Genomic DNA, 21086 nt, shown 5'->3' on the forward strand with positions numbered 1-21086 from the left:
AACTTCGGATCTCCGAAGAGAGCTATCCCAAATTTCCAATCCACCCTCATCGCTGACATCCCTCAAACACCGCAACCTCCAATCATTACACTTCGCTGCTTTCTGTCCCATTGGTTCTCCAGGGAGCCCAACCTCGTTTAACGAACGTACTTTTTGAGAAAATGGAAGAGGCACTTTTGCACAAGGCATAAACCGCGGGCTCGTCCGGGATTTGAACCCGGGACCTCTCGCAAATCTACGGCGACGAAGACCCAAAGCGAGAATCATACCCCTAGACCAACGAGCCAGACAGCAAGCGCGCTTCCACCCCACCCCCCGCTCTACCTCTTGAACCAGCTGAGTCTTGCTCAGAGTGAAGTATAGTTGACATTGAACAGGCTGGGGCTGTTTTCTCTGCAACGTCGGAGGCTGAAGGGTGACTTTATGGAGGTTTACAAAATTATGAGGGGCATGGATAGGATAAATAGGCAAAGTCTTTTCCCTGGGGTCGGGGAGTCAAGAACTAGAGGGCATAGATTTAGGGTGAGAGGGGAAAGATATAAAAGAGACCTAAGCGGCAACATTTTCACGCAGAGGGTAGTGCGTGCATGGAATGAGCTGCCAGAGAAAGTGGCGGAGGCTGGTACAAATGCAACATTTAAGTGGCGTTTGGATGGATATATGAATAGGAAGGGTTTGGAGGTATATGGGCCGGGTGCTGGCAGGTGGGACTAGATTGGGGTGGGATATCTGGTCGGCATGGACGGGTTGGACCGAAGGGTCTGTTTCCATGCTGTACATCTCTATGACTCTATGAACAGCTGCTTCTCATTCTGTCTCTGAGCTGCCGTTTGCCCGTCCCCAGGAACAGGGCCCTCTCTACTGGCAGAAAATTAAACCGTTTTCTTTCTAAACTTTTCTCTGACACCGGACTGACCAGTGACAAGCATTACCCTCCTCAACATAGGGTACAGAGAACAGGAGAAGACCCCGCAGACCTCCACGAGTGTGTCATCTCAACTGTGCATTTTGGGCCAGTATATCAATGTGAAATATTTACGTCGAAGATTTTTGGAAAGCAGATGAGAAGGCGAGGTGCACAACAAGCTGCTAAAGACAACATTGAGTGAATAGGAAAGATGGTTTCCCTTCTGGGTTATGCTCCCATCACGCACCGGCAGACATATCACCCACAAGCAAATATTAACTCTGTCTAAATTGCCACATTCTGTTTTTGCGAACCGTGATTTCACTCAGAAGCACAATTTACTCGCTCCCTCCTGAATATCCTTCCAGACTCGAACATACCTTCCAGGTGAAGCAGCACTTCACCTGCACATTTGCCGCAACCTAGTCTCCTGCATTCGCCGCTCATAGTGTCGTGTCCCCAACCGAGCATGAAGTATAATCTGGATGACTGCTTCGCAGAACACCTCGGTTCTGCCCGCAAAAAACGGACCTGAGCTTCTGCTTTCCTGCCACTTTAACACGCCACCCTGTTCCCTGGCCAAAATCTCTGTCTCAGGCTTGCAGCAGTGCTCCAGCAAAGCTCAGCTCCAGATGGAAGAACAACGCCTCATATTCCACTTCAAAACCCTACAGCCCTCCGGTCTTCAAGATCGAGTTGCACGATTTTAGGGCCTGAAATCCCCCATATCCTTGACCCCTACCACACACATACGAGTCCCTTGTTATCACATAGTCTGCTACGACACACTACTTATTGTTAGCCACGAACGCTCTCCATTAACAGTTATTCACCCTCCCACACGGATCGTTATTCACTCCTTTGTCCCTCCTATTGTTCTCTCTCTGAGCTGGCGGGAAAGAGAGCAATGTACACTGGAGACTCTGAGCCAGCTGAAACTTGCTCAGTGTGAAATACATTCTACTTTGCTCCAAGAATTGCAAGCAGCAAAGAGTTTCCAGAACATCTGCTTGTCATTCACGTCGGAACCGGCGTGGCGAATTACTGCAGGGAAGGCACGAAACCGCAAGGCATGCGTTTCAACTTTATCAGCTCATTGGCATCTCAGAGAAGTGGTTTTGCGGTTCAGTTCATAGGAAACCAACGAAGAACAGGAGAAGACCACTCAGACCTCCAAAAGCCCGTCACTTGAACGGTGTGAGTTTCGCCATACTATATGGTATGATACGGGGCATTCAGACAGTCAGGAAGTCTTTTGAAAGGCAAGATGCCAAACGGAGTCCCATCGCTCAAGGAGACAGTGAACAATAGCAGAGGATGGTTTCGATCCATCGACCGCTGGGTTATGGGCCCAGCACGCTCCCGCTGCGCCACTCTGCTCTTATGCGCAGTTCCGTTTTCCACAGGTCCCTTTAGCCTTTCGTCTGACGAGACTGTTGTCAAAGATCTCCACTGCTGTCGTCTTATATGGTGTTGCGCAGACGTATGGAGGCTGTGTAAATATAAACTTTTTCTAACTTCCCACATTCTGTTGGTCGAACTGTGATTTCACTCTGAATAGACGCCATGCGGCCCACCTTCGCTCTGCTGGGTCGACACAGTAAGTAAACGTGGGTCTCTATTCGTATCATTCTCTTGCCTTCTCCATGTAATTCTGCACATTGTTACTTTAAACATGACCACCGAATTCCCGTTTGCGTCTCATGAATCTGCCTCTTTGTCAGTGTCAGTTAGGGATTTACTGACCCCAATCACTCCCTGTACGAAAGCGTTCTCCCTAATGTCACTTTTGGTTCTTTTCCTCATGACTTTAAATCTCCGCCGAATCGTTGCCGATCCTTTCAGGCGTGGGAGCATTTTGACTACATTACTTTCTCTGTCTCGACTTCGCGTAACTTGGAAAGCTTCAATGGGGCCAGATTTCAAACTTCGGATCTCCGAAGAGAGCTATCCCAAATTTCCAATCCACCCTCATCGCTGACATCCCTCAAACACCGCAACCTCCAATCATTACACTTCGCTGCTTTCTGTCCCATTGGTTCTCCAGGGAGCCCAACCTCGTTTAACGAACGTACTTTTTGAGAAAATGGAAGAGGCACTTTTGCACAAGGCATAAACCGCGGGCTCGTCCGGGATTTGAACCCGGGACCTCTCGCAAATCTACGTCGACGAAGACCCAAAGCGAGAATCATACCCCTAGACCAACGAGCCAGACAGCAAGCGCGCTTCCACCCCACCCCCCGCTCTACCTCTTGAACCAGCTGAGTCTTGCTCAGAGTGAAGTATAGTTGACATTGAACAGGCTGGGGCTGTTTTCTCTGCAACGTCGGAGGCTGAAGGGTGACTTTATGGAGGTTTACAAAATTATGAGGGGCATGGATAGGATAAATAGGCAAAGTCTTTTCCCTGGGGTCGGGGAGTCAAGAACTAGAGGGCATAGATTTAGGGTGAGAGGGGAAAGATATAAAAGAGACCTAAGCGGCAACATTTTCACGCAGAGGGTAGTGCGTGCATGGAATGAGCTGCCAGAGAAAGTGGCGGAGGCTGGTACAAATGCAACATTTAAGTGGCGTTTGGATGGATATATGAATAGGAAGGGTTTGGAGGTATATGGGCCGGGTGCTGGCAGGTGGGACTAGATTGGGGTGGGATATCTGGTCGGCATGGACGGGTTGGACCGAAGGGTCTGTTTCCATGCTGTACATCTCTATGACTCTATGAACAGCTGCTTCTCATTCTGTCTCTGAGCTGCCGTTTGCCCGTCCCCAGGAACAGGGCCCTCTCTACTGGCAGAAAATTAAACCGTTTTCTTTCTAAACTTTTCTCTGACACCGGACTGACCAGTGACAAGCATTACCCTCCTCAACATAGGGTACAGAGAACAGGAGAAGACCCCGCAGACCTCCACGAGTGTGTCATCTCAACTGTGCATTTTGGGCCAGTATATCAATGTGAAATATTTACGTCGAAGATTTTTGGAAAGCAGATGAGAAGGCGAGGTGCACAACAAGCTGCTAAAGACAACATTGAGTGAATAGGAAAGATGGTTTCCCTTCTGGGTTATGCTCCCATCACGCACCGGCAGACATATCACCCACAAGCAAATATTAACTCTGTCTAAATTGCCACATTCTGTTTTTGCGAACCGTGATTTCACTCAGAAGCACAATTTACTCGCTCCCTCCTGAATATCCTTCCCGACTCGAACATACCTTCCAGGTGAAGCAGCACTTCACCTGCACATTTGCCGCAACCTAGTCTCCTGCATTCGCCGCTCATAGTGTCGTGTCCCCAACCGAGCATGAAGTATAATCTGGATGACTGCTTCGCAGAACACCTCGGTTCTGCCCGCAAAAAACGGACCTGAGCTTCTGCTTTCCTGCCACTTTAACACGCCACCCTGTTCCCTGGCCAAAATCTCTGTCTCAGGCTTGCAGCAGTGCTCCAGCAAAGCTCAGCTCCAGATGGAAGAACAACGCCTCATATTCCACTTCAAAACCCTACAGCCCTCCGGTCTTCAAGATCGAGTTGCACGATTTTAGGGCCTGAAATCCCCCATATCCTTGACCCCTACCACACACATACGAGTCCCTTGTTATCACATAGTCTGCTACGACACACTACTTATTGTTAGCCACGAACGCTCTCCATTAACAGTTATTCACCCTCCCACACGGATCGTTATTCACTCCTTTGTCCCTCCTATTGTTCTCTCTCTGAGCTGGCGGGAAAGAGAGCAATGTACACTGGAGACTCTGAGCCAGCTGAAACTTGCTCAGTGTGAAATACATTCTACTTTGCTCCAAGAATTGCAAGCAGCAAAGAGTTTCCAGAACATCTGCTTGTCATTCACGTCGGAACCGGCGTGGCGAATTACTGCAGGGAAGGCACGAAACCGCAAGGCATGCGTTTCAACTTTATCAGCTCATTGGCATCTCAGAGAAGTGGTTTTGCGGTTCAGTTCATAGGAAACCAACGAAGAACAGGAGAAGACCACTCAGACCTCCAAAAGCCCGTCACTTGAACGGTGTGAGTTTCGCCATACTATATGGTATGATACGGGGCATTCAGACAGTCAGGAAGTCTTTTGAAAGGCAAGATGCCAAACGGAGTCCCATCGCTCAAGGAGACAGTGAACAATAGCAGAGGATGGTTTCGATCCATCGACCGCTGGGTTATGGGCCCAGCACGCTCCCGCTGCGCCACTCTGCTCTTATGCGCAGTTCCGTTTTCCACAGGTCCCTTTAGCCTTTCGTCTGACGAGACTGTTGTCAAAGATCTCCACTGCTGTCGTCTTATATGGTGTTGCGCAGACGTATGGAGGCTGTGTAAATATAAACTTTTTCTAACTTCCCACATTCTGTTGGTCGAACTGTGATTTCACTCTGAATAGACGCCATGCGGCCCACCTTCGCTCTGCTGGGTCGACACAGTAAGTAAACGTGGGTCTCTATTCGTATCATTCTCTTGCCTTCTCCATGTAATTCTGCACATTGTTACTTTAAACATGACCACCGAATTCCCGTTTGCGTCTCATGAATCTGCCTCTTTGTCAGTGTCAGTTAGGGATTTACTGACCCCAATCACTCCCTGTACGAAAGCGTTCTCCCTAATGTCACTTTTGGTTCTTTTCCTCATGACTTTAAATCTCCGCCGAATCGTTGCCGATCCTTTCAGGCGTGGGAGCATTTTGACTACATTACTTTCTCTGTCTCGACTTCGCGTAACTTGGAAAGCTTCAATGGGGCCAGATTTCAAACTTCGGATCTCCGAAGAGAGCTATCCCAAATTTCCAATCCACCCTCATCGCTGACATCCCTCAAACACCGCAACCTCCAATCATTACACTTCGCTGCTTTCTGTCCCATTGGTTCTCCAGGGAGCCCAACCTCGTTTAACGAACGTACTTTTTGAGAAAATGGAAGAGGCACTTTTGCACAAGGCATAAACCGCGGGCTCGTCCGGGATTTGAACCCGGGACCTCTCGCAAATCTACGTCGACGAAGACCCAAAGCGAGAATCATACCCCTAGACCAACGAGCCAGACAGCAAGCGCGCTTCCACCCCACCCCCCGCTCTACCTCTTGAACCAGCTGAGTCTTGCTCAGAGTGAAGTATAGTTGACATTGAACAGGCTGGGGCTGTTTTCTCTGCAACGTCGGAGGCTGAAGGGTGACTTTATGGAGGTTTACAAAATTATGAGGGGCATGGATAGGATAAATAGGCAAAGTCTTTTCCCTGGGGTCGGGGAGTCAAGAACTAGAGGGCATAGATTTAGGGTGAGAGGGGAAAGATATAAAAGAGACCTAAGCGGCAACATTTTCACGCAGAGGGTAGTGCGTGCATGGAATGAGCTGCCAGAGAAAGTGGCGGAGGCTGGTACAAATGCAACATTTAAGTGGCGTTTGGATGGATATATGAATAGGAAGGGTTTGGAGGTATATGGGCCGGGTGCTGGCAGGTGGGACTAGATTGGGGTGGGATATCTGGTCGGCATGGACGGGTTGGACCGAAGGGTCTGTTTCCATGCTGTACATCTCTATGACTCTATGAACAGCTGCTTCTCATTCTGTCTCTGAGCTGCCGTTTGCCCGTCCCCAGGAACAGGGCCCTCTCTACTGGCAGAAAATTAAACCGTTTTCTTTCTAAACTTTTCTCTGACACCGGACTGACCAGTGACAAGCATTACCCTCCTCAACATAGGGTACAGAGAACAGGAGAAGACCCCGCAGACCTCCACGAGTGTGTCATCTCAACTGTGCATTTTGGGCCAGTATATCAATGTGAAATATTTACGTCGAAGATTTTTGGAAAGCAGATGAGAAGGCGAGGTGCACAACAAGCTGCTAAAGACAACATTGAGTGAATAGGAAAGATGGTTTCCCTTCTGGGTTATGCTCCCATCACGCACCGGCAGACATATCACCCACAAGCAAATATTAACTCTGTCTAAATTGCCACATTCTGTTTTTGCGAACCGTGATTTCACTCAGAAGCACAATTTACTCGCTCCCTCCTGAATATCCTTCCAGACTCGAACATACCTTCCAGGTGAAGCAGCACTTCACCTGCACATTTGCCGCAACCTAGTCTCCTGCATTCGCCGCTCATAGTGTCGTGTCCCCAACCGAGCATGAAGTATAATCTGGATGACTGCTTCGCAGAACACCTCGGTTCTGCCCGCAAAAAACGGACCTGAGCTTCTGCTTTCCTGCCACTTTAACACGCCACCCTGTTCCCTGGCCAAAATCTCTGTCTCAGGCTTGCAGCAGTGCTCCAGCAAAGCTCAGCTCCAGATGGAAGAACAACGCCTCATATTCCACTTCAAAACCCTACAGCCCTCCGGTCTTCAAGATCGAGTTGCACGATTTTAGGGCCTGAAATCCCCCATATCCTTGACCCCTACCACACACATACGAGTCCCTTGTTATCACATAGTCTGCTACGACACACTACTTATTGTTAGCCACGAACGCTCTCCATTAACAGTTATTCACCCTCCCACACGGATCGTTATTCACTCCTTTGTCCCTCCTATTGTTCTCTCTCTGAGCTGGCGGGAAAGAGAGCAATGTACACTGGAGACTCTGAGCCAGCTGAAACTTGCTCAGTGTGAAATACATTCTACTTTGCTCCAAGAATTGCAAGCAGCAAAGAGTTTCCAGAACATCTGCTTGTCATTCACGTCGGAACCGGCGTGGCGAATTACTGCAGGGAAGGCACGAAACCGCAAGGCATGCGTTTCAACTTTATCAGCTCATTGGCATCTCAGAGAAGTGGTTTTGCGGTTCAGTTCATAGGAAACCAACGAAGAACAGGAGAAGACCACTCAGACCTCCAAAAGCCCGTCACTTGAACGGTGTGAGTTTCGCCATACTATATGGTATGATACGGGGCATTCAGACAGTCAGGAAGTCTTTTGAAAGGCAAGATGCCAAACGGAGTCCCACCGCTCAAGGAGACAGTGAACAATAGCAGAGGATGGTTTCGATCCATCGACCTCTGGGTTATGGGCCCAGCACGCTCCCGCTGCGCCACTCTGCTCATATGCACAGTTCTGTTTTCCACAGGTCCCTTTAGCCTTTCGTCTGACGAGACTGTTGTCAAAGATCTCCACTGCTGTCGTCTTATATGGTGTTGCGCAGACGTATGGAGGCTGTGTAAATATAAACTTTTTCTAACTTCCCACATTCTGTTGGTCGAACTGTGATTTCACTCTGAATAGACGCCATGCGGCCCACCTTCGCTCTGCTGGGTCGACACAGTAAGTAAACGTGGGTCTCTATTCGTATCATTCTCTTGCCTTCTCCATGTAATTCTGCACATTGTTACTTTAAACATGACCACCGAATTCCCGTTTGCGTCTCATGAATCTGCCTCTTTGTCAGTGTCAGTTAGGGATTTACTGACCCCAATCACTCCCTGTACGAAAGCGTTCTCCCTAATGTCACTTTTGGTTCTTTTCCTCATGACTTTAAATCTCCGCCGAATCGTTGCCGATCCTTTCAGGCGTGGGAGCATTTTGACTACATTACTTTCTCTGTCTCGACTTCGTGTAACTTGGAAAGCTTCAATGGGGCCAGATTTCAAACTTCGGATCTCCGAAGAGAGCTATCCCAAATTTCCAATCCACCCTCATCGCTGACATCCCTCAAACACCGCAACCTCCAATCATTACACTTCGCTGCTTTCTGTCCCATTGGTTCTCCAGGGAGCCCAACCTCGTTTAACGAACGTACTTTTTGAGAAAATGGAAGAGGCACTTTTGCACAAGGCATAAACCGCGGGCTCGTCCGGGATTTGAACCCGGGACCTCTCGCAAATCTACGTCGACGAAGACCCAAAGCGAAATCATACCCCTAGACCAACGAGCCAGACAGCAAGCGCGCTTCCACCCCACCCCCCCGCTCTACCTCTTGAACCAGCTGAGTCTTGCTCAGAGTGAAGTATAGTTGACATTGAACAGGCTGGGGCTGTTTTCTCTGCAACGTCGGAGGCTGAAGGGTGACTTTATGGAGGTTTACAAAATTATGAGGGGCATGGATAGGATAAATAGGCAAAGTCTTTTCCCTGGGGTCGGGGAGTCAAGAACTAGAGGGCATAGATTTAGGGTGAGAGGGGAAAGATATAAAAGAGACCTAAGCGGCAACATTTTCACGCAGAGGGTAGTGCGTGCATGGAATGAGCTGCCAGAGAAAGTGGCGGAGGCTGGTACAAATGCAACATTTAAGTGGCGTTTGGATGGATATATGAATAGGAAGGGTTTGGAGGTATATGGGCCGGGTGCTGGCAGGTGGGACTAGATTGGGGTGGGATATCTGGTCGGCATGGACGGGTTGGACCGAAGGGTCTGTTTCCATGCTGTACATCTCTATGACTCTATGAACAGCTGCTTCTCATTCTGTCTCTGAGCTGCCGTTTGCCCGTCCCCAGGAACAGGGCCCTCTCTACTGGCAGAAAATTAAACCGTTTTCTTTCTAAACTTTTCTCTGACACCGGACTGACCAGTGACAAGCATTACCCTCCTCAACATAGGGTACAGAGAACAGGAGAAGACCCCGCAGACCTCCACGAGTGTGTCATCTCAACTGTGCATTTTGGGCCAGTATATCAATGTGAAATATTTACGTCGAAGATTTTTGGAAAGCAGATGAGAAGGCGAGGTGCACAACAAGCTGCTAAAGACAACATTGAGTGAATAGGAAAGATGGTTTCCCTTCTGGGTTATGCTCCCATCACGCACCGGCAGACATATCACCCACAAGCAAATATTAACTCTGTCTAAATTGCCACATTCTGTTTTTGCGAACCGTGATTTCACTCAGAAGCACAATTTACTCGCTCCCTCCTGAATATCCTTCCAGACTCGAACATACCTTCCAGGTGAAGCAGCACTTCACCTGCACATTTGCCGCAACCTAGTCTCCTGCATTCGCCGCTCATAGTGTCGTGTCCCCAACCGAGCATGAAGTATAATCTGGATGACTGCTTCGCAGAACACCTCGGTTCTGCCCGCAAAAAACGGACCTGAGCTTCTGCTTTCCTGCCACTTTAACACGCCACCCTGTTCCCTGGCCAAAATCTCTGTCTCAGGCTTGCAGCAGTGCTCCAGCAAAGCTCAGCTCCAGATGGAAGAACAACGCCTCATATTCCACTTCAAAACCCTACAGCCCTCCGGTCTTCAAGATCGAGTTGCACGATTTTAGGGCCTGAAATCCCCCATATCCTTGACCCCTACCACACACATACGAGTCCCTTGTTATCACATAGTCTGCTACGACACACTACTTATTGTTAGCCACGAACGCTCTCCATTAACAGTTATTCACCCTCCCACACGGATCGTTATTCACTCCTTTGTCCCTCCTATTGTTCTCTCTCTGAGCTGGCGGGAAAGAGAGCAATGTACACTGGAGACTCTGAGCCAGCTGAAACTTGCTCAGTGTGAAATACATTCTACTTTGCTCCAAGAATTGCAAGCAGCAAAGAGTTTCCAGAACATCTGCTTGTCATTCACGTCGGAACCGGCGTGGCGAATTACTGCAGGGAAGGCATGAAACCGCAAGGCATGCGTTTCAACTTTATCAGCTCATTGGCATCTCAGAGAAGTGGTTTTGCGGTTCAGTTCATAGGAAACCAACGAAGAACAGGAGAAGACCACTCAGACCTCCAAAAGCCCGTCACTTGAACGGTGTGAGTTTCGCCATACTATATGGTATGATACGGGGCATTCAGACAGTCAGGAAGTCTTTTGAAAGGCAAGATGCCAAACGGAGTCCCATCGCAAAGGCAAGTCGCTCAAGGAGACAGTGAACAATAGCAGAGGATGGTTTCGATCCATCGACCTCTGGGTTATGGGCCCAGCACACTCCCGCTGCGCCACTCTGCTCTTACGCACAGTTCTGTTTTCCACAGGTCCCTTTAGCCTTTCGTCTGACGAGACTGTTGTCAAAGATCTCCACTGCTGTCGTCTTATATGGTGTTGCGCAGACGTATGGAGGCTGTGTAAATATAAACTTTTTCTAACTTCCCACATTCTGTTGGTCGAACTGTGATTTCACTCTGAATAGACGCCATGCGGCCCACCTTCGCTCTGCTGGGTCGACACAGTAAGTAAACGTGGGTCTCTATTCGTATCATTCTCTTGCCTTCTCCATGTAATTCTGCACATTGTTACTTTAAACATGACCACCGAATTCCCGTTTGCGTCTCATGAATCTGCCTCTTTGTCAGTGTCAGTTAGGGATTTACTGACCCCAATCACTCCCTGTACGAAAGCGTTCTCCCTAATGTCACTTTTGGTTCTTTTCCTCATGACTTTAAATCTCCGCCGAATCGTTGCCGATCCTTTCAGGCGTGGGAGCATTTTGACTACATTACTTTCTCTGTCTCGACTTCGTGTAACTTGGAAAGCTTCAATGGGGCCAGATTTCAAACTTCGGATCTCCGAAGAGAGCTATCCCAAATTTCCAATCCACCCTCATCGCTGACATCCCTCAAACACCGCAACCTCCAATCATTACACTTCGCTGCTTTCTGTCCCATTGGTTCTCCAGGGAGCCCAACCTCGTTTAACGAACGTACTTTTTGAGAAAATGGAAGAGGCACTTTTGCACAAGGCATAAACCGCGGGCTCGTCCGGGATTTGAACCCGGGACCTCTCGCAAATCTACGTCGACGAAGACCCAAAGCGAGAATCATACCCCTAGACCAACGAGCCAGACAGCAAGCGCGCTTCCACCCCACCCCCCGCTCTACCTCTTGAACCAGCTGAGTCTTGCTCAGAGTGAAGTATAGTTGACATTGAACAGGCTGGGGCTGTTTTCTCTGCAACGTCGGAGGCTGAAGGGTGACTTTATGGAGGTTTACAAAATTATGAGGGGCATGGATAGGATAAATAGGCAAAGTCTTTTCCCTGGGGTCGGGGAGTCAAGAACTAGAGGGCATAGATTTAGGGTGAGAGGGGAAAGATATAAAAGAGACCTAAGCGGCAACATTTTCACGCAGAGGGTAGTGCGTGCATGGAATGAGCTGCCAGAGAAAGTGGAGGAGGCTGGTACAAATGCAACATTTAAGTGGCGTTTGGATGGATATATGAATAGGAAGGGTTTGGAGGTATATGGGCCGGGTGCTGGCAGGTGGGACTAGATTGGGGTGGGATATCTGGTCGGCATGGACGGGTTGGACCGAAGGGTCTGTTTCCATGCTGTACATCTCTATGACTCTATGAACAGCTGCTTCTCATTCTGTCTCTGAGCTGCCGTTTGCCCGTCCCCAGGAACAGGGCCCTCTCTACTGGCAGAAAATTAAACCGTTTTCTTTCTAAACTTTTCTCTGACACCGGACTGACCAGTGACAAGCATTACCCTCCTCAACATAGGGTACAGAGAACAGGAGAAGACCCCGCAGACCTCCACGAGTGTGTCATCTCAACTGTGCATTTTGGGCCAGTATATCAATGTGAAATATTTACGTCGAAGATTTTTGGAAAGCAGATGAGAAGGCGAGGTGCACAACAAGCTGCTAAAGACAACATTGAGTGAATAGGAAAGATGGTTTCCCTTCTGGGTTATGCTCCCATCACGCACCGGCAGACATATCACCCACAAGCAAATATTAACTCTGTCTAAATTGCCACATTCTGTTTTTGCGAACCGTGATTTCACTCAGAAGCACAATTTACTCGCTCCCTCCTGAATATCCTTCCAGACTCGAACATACCTTCCAGGTGAAGCAGCACTTCACCTGCACATTTGCCGCAACCTAGTCTCCTGCATTCGCCGCTCATAGTGTCGTGTCCCCAACCGAGCATGAAGTATAATCTGGATGACTGCTTCGCAGAACACCTCGGTTCTGCCCGCAAAAAACGGACCTGAGCTTCTGCTTTCCTGCCACTTTAACACGCCACCCTGTTCCCTGGCCAAAATCTCTGTCTCAGGCTTGCAGCAGTGCTCCAGCAAAGCTCAGCTCCAGATGGAAGAACAACGCCTCATATTCCACTTCAAAACCCTACAGCCCTCCGGTCTTCAAGATCGAGTTGCACGATTTTAGGGCCTGAAATCCCCCATATCCTTGACCCCTACCACACACATACGAGTCCCTTGTTATCACATAGTCTGCTACGACACACTACTTATTGTTAGCCACGAACGCTCTCCATTAACAGTTATTCACCCTCCCACACGGATCGTTATTCACTCCTTTGTCCCTCCTATTGTTCTCTCTCTGAGCTGGCGGGAAAGAGAGCAATGTACACTGGAGACTCTGAGCCAGCTGAAACTTGCTCAGTGTGAAATACATTCTACTTTGCTCCAAGAATTGCAAGCAGCAAAGAGTTTCCAGAACATCTGCTTGTCATTCACGTCGGAACCGGCGTGGCGAATTACTGCAGGGAAGGCACGAAACCGCAAGGCATGCGTTTCAACTTTATCAGCTCATTGGCATCTCAGAGAAGTGGTTTTGCGGTTCAGTTCATCGGAAACCAACGAAGAACAGGAGAAGACCACTCAGACCTCCAAAAGCCCGTCACTTGAACGGTGTGAGTTTCGCCATACTATATGGTATGATACGGGGCATTCAGACAGTCAGGAAGTCTTTTGAAAGGCAAGATGCCAAACGGAGTCCCATCGCAAAGGCAAGTCGCTCAAGGAGACAGTGAACAATAGCAGAGGATGGTTTCGATCCATCGACCTCAGGGTTATGGGCCCAGCACGCTCCCGCTGCGCCACTCTGCTCTTATGCACAGTTCCGTTTTCCACAGGTCCCTTTAGCCTTTCGTCTGACGAGACTGTTGTCAAAGATCTCCACTGCTGTCGTCTTATGTGGTGTTGCGCAGACGTATGGAGGCTGTGTAAATATAAACTTTTTCTAATTTCCCACATTCTGTTGGTCGAACTGTGATTTCACTCTGAATAGACGCCATGCGGCCCACCTTCGCTCTGCTGGGTCGACACCATTTCACTTGCCTGGTTTCTTCCCCATTCGTTCTCCAGGCAGCCCAACCTTGTTTCACGACGGTGCTTTCTGCGAAAATAAATGGGGCATTTTTGCACAAATGAAGTTTAGAGACTTGATCTTTTGGGAAGCGGATGAGAAGGCAAGGTGCAAAACAGAGCGCCGTTATACGGGAAAGCTGCTAAAGACGACGTTGAATGAATAGGGGAGAATGGTTTTTCTTTTGGGTTATGGTCCCAACACGCACGCGTTGTGCCATTCTCCTGCAATGCTCGGCAGTTTTTCCAGAGAAGTATTCAGCTTTTCATCTGGCGTGTGGCAGGCACGTTTGAGAATGACGTCAAAAGATCTTCACTGCTGTCATGTCATATCCTGTTGTGCAAAAATAAACTCTGTCTAAATTCCCACATTCTGTTTTTCGAACTGTGATTTCGCTCAGAATCACTAATTATCAAAACTCGCAATATTCAAACTTTAACAAAGTGCTCATAGAAATGATTAGTGAACACCTGAAAGAAATTCTTCCAAACTTACCTGGGGAATTTCGCTTTGAGGGGTCTTGAACTTTAAGTGGAAGGAAGTGAAGTTTGCCTCGAGGCTGCTTCATGTGGAGATGTGTTCTCCATGTAAACTGGTCGTAGTTGACCATCCCAGTGCTTCCCGATGCGGGGCTGCCTGACCCCCAGGGAGGTTTACTTGTAGCAACTGGAGTGAATCCAGAGAGGGAGCAGATTCTGCAAAGGTGCTCAAATACTTTCTATCTCTCTTTTAGGTATTTTCCTTGTGTATTCCCTCAGTTTGGCACGTGTGCAGTTTGCACGCTGGAAAATGATTGCTTTTTTCCTCATGTTCACAATTAAAAGTGTAATTTTTCATGGAACTGAGTCGCATTGAAAGGATTGGCATATTGATATATATATATATATATATATATATATATGTACATTCATTTAGTTGAAGATTAGATTAGATTAGATTTGAATGAAGTTTTCCTCTACGGGAAAACTCCATGTACGGGAGAGGGGTCACTCAGTCAGCTGCACTGCTGACCCACCAGTGGGTCCACACCGGAGAGAGGCCGTTCACCTCAGCCTATCTGGCTGCATGAGGGATTTCAGGTTTCTGTGTGCTGGGTATTATGTGATCAGCAGGCATCTGGCAAACTACGGGAACTGCCACCTATGTTATGTTCGTTTAAGTGTCCCGCCAATGATCACTTATTTTGTGATTTTTTTTGCAGGAAAACGTGCCGAAAGAAATCTGAAAACAAATGATACATCAACTTCTGTCAGAGCCACTTGATTCATTGGGACTTGAATATCAGCAGCCATTCCAATCAAGAAGACATGGTTGCTGTTGTTTGCTTGAGAGATTTTGGACACTGGTGTGGCAGGAAGAATACTGAGACACCGAGTGAGGGAGATTCAGTGCGCTGACTGTGAAAAGTGCTTCACACCATTTACTCAGCTTGGGGGAATCAAAGTCTCATCCCTCACGGTGGGGATAGACTATGTCCCCGTTCTGATTGTAATTTCAAACCCAGATCAACACAAGGAAAGCTCCCCCAATGGGGAAACTGTGGAAATGTGGGGACTGAGGGAAAGGATTCCCTTCCCCATCCCTGCTGGAAACCCACAGACGTATTCACAGCGGGGAGAGGCCATTGACCTGCTCAGTGTGCTGGAAGGGCTTCAGTCGGATCAGCCATCTGGAGACGCACAAGTGAGAGAAGCCATTCACGTGTCCCACGTACGGGAGGGGGTTCACTCAGTCAGCTGCACTGCTGACCCACCAGTGGGTCCACACCGGAGAGAGGCCGTTCACCTGCTGTCAGTGCCGGAAGGGCTTCACCTGCTCCTCCCACCTGGGGAGACACCAGCGCGTTCACGTGCCATCGCGGGGGGAGGGAAGGAGCGATGGCCGAGCGCCGCTAACAACCCCGCTCTGGGGACTCTCAGGTTCGAATCCCGTCGCGGCAGATGGCAGAATTGGGATTCGGTCAGTAATCTGAACTTCAGAATCTAAGGATGAAACCATTTTCAGAGGGCAAAAACCCATCTGATTCACTCATGTCCTTTTCAGTGATGGAAACTGCCGTTGCGGGAAAGGATTCACTCAGTCGTCCCAGCTGCATGCTTTACCCGGCTGTACGAAGGATCCAGTTACAAAGGGACAACTCAACTGACCAATAATAAAGAAAGTGTGGTGGGGGAGTGGGGGTGAGTGTGTGCACTTTGAGCTTGAGGTGCTTTTTTTTTTTAAGAAAAGCTACTTTTTGTACGCCTTGTGATGTGGAGATCTGAAGCTGTAACAAAGTTGGGTCACAGTAAAGGTTACCTGAACTTACTGTCAGGCTTAAACTCTCGCTGAAAGCTGTGAGATCCAACAGCTTCTCATTTCTTTCAGCCACCAGCACCGAGTTTCCAGTGCCGGTCTCAGAAGGAGCAGTGAATGAGTAGCTAGTATTGTTCAAAATTGTAAATTTTTCAGGACTGCAGGTTTATTGTTTCATTGGCATTGCAAAGTTTCCTGGCAACAGTGGGAGGTGTGGGCTGTATTCACTGGAAACAAAGTTTTAAAATGACACAAACACCAGGGTAAAATCCAACAGGCTTATTTGGAAGCACTGGGTTTTGGAGCGCTGTTCCTTCATCAGGTAGCTGTTGAGTAGGATGGTAAGACACAGAATATATAGCAAAAGATTATCGTGTCATGCAACATTAATGATATATTGAAGAAACCTGTTAAGTCTTTCATCTTCTAAAATGGGTTGCAGATTTCGGTTCATTAATCTGTAAATCCCAGACCTCCTTTTTAGTAACATTCTCCAGGTAACTTAATGTTTTATAAAGGGAGGTGACACGTCAGGTCAGACAACGCATGAGAGCTGTGAGGTTAGAGTCTGTATGTATCCCAGTCTCGAGTCAGACGGGTTCTATTTCCAAATATATAATCCTGCAAATGCAATTCACCCCAAAGACTTCTATGTGTGAGTGCATGCAGGAGACAGAGCGTCTGTGTGTGTGCGTGTGTATGCTGGGTAAAGTGTGCGTGTGATGGAGTATAATTGTGTGAGAAGGTGTGTGCATGGATGTGAGTGTGAGGGGTGTCTCATTGTGTGTCTGAGAGAGAGCCTGTGTATCAGAGTGGGTCTGCACGACCGTGTGAGTACTTGAGTGTGTGTGTGTGTGTGTGTGAGAGAGAGAGAGAGAGAGAGAGAAAGAGAGAATTTGCGTGTGTATTGTGTAGCTGGGTCTCCTGTAGTGACTCATGGACCCAAGGTCTCAGCTAAGGTCATTCTCGTGTGTTCCAAACTTGTTATCAGCCTCTGCTCGGCCACTAGAAATTATTAAGCAGTTAAGCAGTTTCACAACACACACTGGAGAGGGCAAGGTGAAGGGCTTATGTCTGAAACGTTGATTCTCCTGCTCCTTGGATGCTGCCTGACCTGCTGTAATTTTTAAGAATCACATTCTCGACTCTGACCTCCAGCATCTGCAGTTCTCACTTTCTCCTCATGGGTGAGGTGGGGCTTGTCTTGTATTCACTCATTCACTCTTACAGCCTGTCCTTGGTTGTGGCCTAACTGTGCATATATCAATGCAAGTTTCAGAAAGATTTCTACAGCTTGTTTTTTTTTCCAAAAAAGAACATTCTTCCAGACTTTAACAACGTTTCTGAATATATGATTTTAGCTATTCTCAATTTTAAAAATCAGTCATTTCTCCCTGTTTCCCAGGTAGAATCGTCACCACCCATTCTCTCTTTCTCCTTAAAAGGGCTTGATACAGCGATCAAAGAGGGCTCAGGCACCAGAAAGGATGGGGCCGGTCGCTGGTGGGGGCGGAGAAGGGAGAGAAATGGAGAGGGGGACAGAGGTTGGGGGGTAGAGAAGGACTAGGGTTCAGAGGGTTATGGGGAGAGAATGGGGATGCAGTGTGAGGGGAGAGAATTTGCAGGGGGTAGTGGGTGAGGAGAAAATGGACGGGGGTGGGGTGCAGAGTGTGAAGAGAGAGACAGCACAATCCTACCTTCCCCAGAACTGGTATCAGTGTCCCACAAACGAACCCACTCCTCCCACAGCAGACTTGGGGCAATCATTTCTCAATATACGCGTGGCTAAGGCAGTGGAATCATATCATCCCTACAGGCCATTCACACCGACCTTCCTAATAGCATCCCATCCAGACCCACTCGATTATGCTACAGCTCTGCAATTCCACACAGCTATTTCCTGATGAAGGGTTTTGCTGGAAACGTCGATTCTTCTGCTCCTCGCACACTGCCTGACCTGCTGTGCTTTTCCAGCACACACTCTCGACCCTAATCTCCAACATCTGTAGCCGTCACTTTCGCCCTGTAGGGGGTGAATGTTCTCTGCCGAGTCTTTTGAATCTCTTCAAATCTTTCCTCCTCACCCTAAACCTGTACCCTCTAGTTTTGGAATACCTCGACCCTGGGGTAAAGGCAGGAACGTTGAGCAGCCAGACAAAATACAACAGGAATAAAACGTCGAGGCACAGGGGAAAAAAAAACATTTCGGAAAAAAAATGGCGTTGGCATTTTTCTCTCGTATTCGCATTTGGACACTTGAAATTTGTCATGATCTGGAAGTGCCGGTGTTGGACTGGGGTGTACAAAGTTAAAAATCACACAACACCAGGTTACAGTCCAATCGGCTTGTTTAGAAACACTTAGCTTTCGGAGCGTGGCTCCTTCATCAGGTGGTTGTTGAGTATAAGATCAGAAGATCATAAATTCTGTGTTACCATGTTGTACTCCACAACCGCCTAATGAAGGAGCAGCGCTCCAAAATCCCGTGCTTCCAAATAAGCCTGTTGGACTATAACCAGGTGGTTTATGATTTTTAACTCTAAAATTTGTCAGTGAACACCAGCATCGTGACAGAGCATACTGAGCATGCTCCGCGGTGTCAGTGAGCACTACGCATGTCTGTCGGTGTCAGCAAAGTACTGCGCATACGCCTGGGTGTCCGCAGAAAAGGCGCACGAGCTCCGTTCCATGGACCAATGGAGAACCTTGGAGGACCCGAAGGAGGCTAGTCCTCCTGCCAATCAGAGTCGGCCATTGTCGAAATGCGGAAGTTGGACCGTGAGCTCTGAAACCGCTGATGCTGCCCTTTTGTCACTGAATGAAGATTAAACCTCACCCCAGACTATAAATTCCTTCCTCTGTCTAAAATTTGTGAGTATAATAGTGTTTTTGTCAACACGTTTTCCATTTTCTTTTCATTCTGGGGTTCAATTATTGATTTGTAGCAAATGAAAAGAAAGAGTGAATCGAGGGAGGGGACAGACTCTGGAAAAGTCGATCCAGGTCTGTGTCTCACTTTGCAAACGCATTGCCACAATGTAAAGGTATAGCCTTTGATGTATGTAAAAAAAAAGCAGAAAGGAGGTGCATTGTTTATGTAGTGATATGTTGAGATGTGGCGAAAGTGAGATGCTGGAGATCAGAGTTGAAAAGTGTGGCGCTGGCAAACCACAGCAGGTCAGGCAGCAACTGAGGAGGAGAGTCGACGTTTCGGGCACGAGCTCTTCATCAGGAAAGATGTGTGGATGGACAAAGGGGCCTCAGCGTCCTTCGAAACCAGTTACTGCCAGTTGTCAGACAGGTGCAGCAAGCAATGAGCAAAGCAAGTGATATATTAGCAAGAGGAATTGAGTTCAGAAGTGTGGATGTCTTTCAGCAGTTAGGCCGGTCATTGAATGTATTCAAGGCCGAGTTCATTTGACTTTGATGAACAAAGAAGTGGATGGTTTTGGGGGAAGGCAAGAAAATGGTTTTAAGACCAGTATAGAACAGTTACAGAGTCATACAGCACAGAAACAGACCCTTCAGTCCAACTAGTCCATGCTGACTATATTCACAAACTAAACGAGCCCCACCTGCCAATGTTTGGCCCATATCCTTCTGAAACTTTTCTATTTGTGCACTTATTCAAATTTATTTTAAATGTTGTTACTGTACCTGCATTCATTACTTCCTCTGGACATTCATTTGACACACACTCCACGCTCTTAAACGAAAAATGTGCTCCTCATGTCTTTTTAAAATTTTTCTCCTCTCACCTTAAAGAGATTGCTCCTTATTCTTGAAACAACAGCTGATATTGACCTCATCTGTGCCCCTCGTGATTTTATAAACCTCAATAAGGTCACCTCTCAACCTCCTATGGTCCAGTGAAAAAGTTCCAGCCTATTCACCTAGATGTAAGTAGATCCATATTCAATTATGATCTGTTCAATGCTTGTGCAGGCTCGAAAGACCAAAAGGCCAACTCCTGCTCACAATTCTCTCACTGTGGCCAGGACAGCAAGAGACCATAAGACATAGGAGCAGAAATTAGGCCATTCAGCCCATCAGGTCTGTTCATACCATTCAATCGTGGCTAATAGGTTTCTCAACCCCATTCTCCTGCGCTCTCCCTGGAACTCTCCATCCCCATGATACTCAGGAACCTATCGACCTCAGTCTTAAATATCCTCAGTGACCGAGCCTCTACAACCTTCTGTAGAAATGAATTCCATAGATTCACCACTCTTTCACTGAAGAAGTTTCTCCTTATCTGCGTTCTAAAACGCCTTCCCTTTACTCGAAGGTTGTGCCCTCGGGTCCTAGTCTCTCCTACCAATGGAAACATCCTCTGAAAGTCTACTCTGTCCAGGCCATTCAGTATTCTGTATGTTTCCATTAGATCCCCCTGAGTGTGGGCCTGTTAATCAGCATGAAACAGACTTTTCAGGATGAGGTACGCAGGGATTAGGTTCAGCAATGACAGAATGGAGGGAGAGTATGTGGGACAGAGATTTTCAGCTTCTCAGGAATAACAGAGGAAAGAGAGTTTAGCATAAATTAGAATTGATTGGATGGGCCAAGGAGTAGCAGATGGGGTTTAATTCAGAGAAATGTGAGATGTTGCATTTTGGTCCAGCAATCCAGGCTGGACTGACACAGTTAAGGGGAGTGTCGCAGAACAAAGAGACCTTGGAGTGCAGGTTCATAGTTCCTTGAAGGTGGAGTCTTACATAGACAGCATAGTGAACAAGGTGTTTAGTATGCTTTCCTTTATTGGCCAGAGCGTTCAGTATAGGAACTGGGAGATCATTTTGCGGCTGTACAGGACATTGGTTAGGCCACTTTTGGAATACTGCATTCAATTCTGGTCTCTCTGATGTAGGAAAGATGTTATGAAACTTTGAGA

The 21086-nt window shown here is 47.9% G+C and overlaps 1 protein-coding gene and 4 non-coding genes across 5 annotated transcripts in view; 1 reads left to right on the forward strand and 4 right to left on the reverse strand.

The window, feature by feature from the left end:
• The window catches only part of LOC148144133 (uncharacterized), a 278667-nt gene that overhangs the window by 184383 nt on the left and 73198 nt on the right, over positions 1-21086 (forward strand).
• trnap-ugg (transfer RNA proline (anticodon UGG)) lies at positions 197-286 on the reverse strand. The gene is given in 2 exon segments: positions 197-232; positions 251-286. It is a non-coding gene; the product is annotated as a tRNA-Pro (tRNA).
• trnap-ugg (transfer RNA proline (anticodon UGG)) lies at positions 3029-3118 on the reverse strand. The gene is given in 2 exon segments: positions 3029-3064; positions 3083-3118. It is a non-coding gene; the product is annotated as a tRNA-Pro (tRNA).
• trnap-ugg (transfer RNA proline (anticodon UGG)) lies at positions 5861-5950 on the reverse strand. Its single transcript is given in 2 exon segments — positions 5861-5896; positions 5915-5950. It is a non-coding gene; the product is annotated as a tRNA-Pro (tRNA).
• Positions 11538-11627, reverse strand: trnap-ugg (transfer RNA proline (anticodon UGG)). Its single transcript is given in 2 exon segments — positions 11538-11573; positions 11592-11627. It is a non-coding gene; the product is annotated as a tRNA-Pro (tRNA).

Source organism: Chiloscyllium plagiosum, unplaced genomic scaffold (assembly GCF_037043375.1).
Source record: "Chiloscyllium plagiosum isolate Xiang-an unplaced genomic scaffold, Cpla_swu_hap1 HiC_scaffold_27, whole genome shotgun sequence".
In the NCBI taxonomy this organism is placed as follows: domain Eukaryota; kingdom Metazoa; phylum Chordata; class Chondrichthyes; order Orectolobiformes; family Hemiscylliidae; genus Chiloscyllium; species Chiloscyllium plagiosum.